Genomic DNA, 872 nt, shown 5'->3' with positions numbered 1-872 from the left:
TAGATACTTTGATTAAAGAGTCTAACTTATTCCTTTATGAGGAAAAAGAGAGTATTTATTTCAAAACCCATTGTAAATCGTACTACCAATGTGATGGATTACTGCAATAGTGTAGATCATTTGTTTAAGGAGGAAATTAACACAAGTTTTTAAAAAATCATTTTATTGGGGGCTCATACGGCTCTTATCACAATCCATACATACACACATCCATTTAAGAAAAAAGACAACACATTTGTACATTTGTTGCTATATCATTTTCAAACATTTTCTTTTTACTTGAGCCCTTGGTATCAGCTCCTCATTTTTGCTTTCCCTCCCCCACCCCCCCTCATGAACCCTTGATCATTTATAAATCATTATTATTTGCTCATGTCTTACACTGACTGAAGTCTCCCTTCACCCACTTTTCTGCTGCCTGTCCCCCAGGGAGGGGTTATATGTAGATCCTTGTGTTCTTTTCCCCCTTTCCAACCCACCCACCTCCCTTCCATCTACCCTCCTGGTATCGCTACTCTCAATATTGGTCCTGGAGGGTTTATCTGTCCTGGATTCCCTGTTAATGCAATTTGTAATCAACTTCCAATAGATTTCACTTTCTCACTGCTGGAGAACATCACGGGTACATCCTGTCGCTTTACGGTCATTTGCAGTTCTAAGAATCAGCTCATGTTATTGACTTACTTGTTTTTGTTTCTATTAAATATCTTATTGTCTTTTTGGTGAACATGCACACCAAAAGAGGTTTTCATTCAACAATTTCTACACATAATCTTCAATGGCACTGGTTACATTTTCCATGTTGTATCATCAATCTCTTCATTTATCTCCTAAAAGCCAGGTCATTTTAACTACCAATACTCATTTTCAGA

Source organism: Echinops telfairi, unplaced genomic scaffold (assembly GCF_000313985.2).
Source record: "Echinops telfairi isolate 266 unplaced genomic scaffold, ASM31398v2 ScPeMD7_22;HRSCAF=79, whole genome shotgun sequence".
Taxonomy (NCBI): domain Eukaryota; kingdom Metazoa; phylum Chordata; class Mammalia; order Afrosoricida; family Tenrecidae; genus Echinops; species Echinops telfairi.
Note: the sequence above shows the minus strand (reverse complement) of the source record.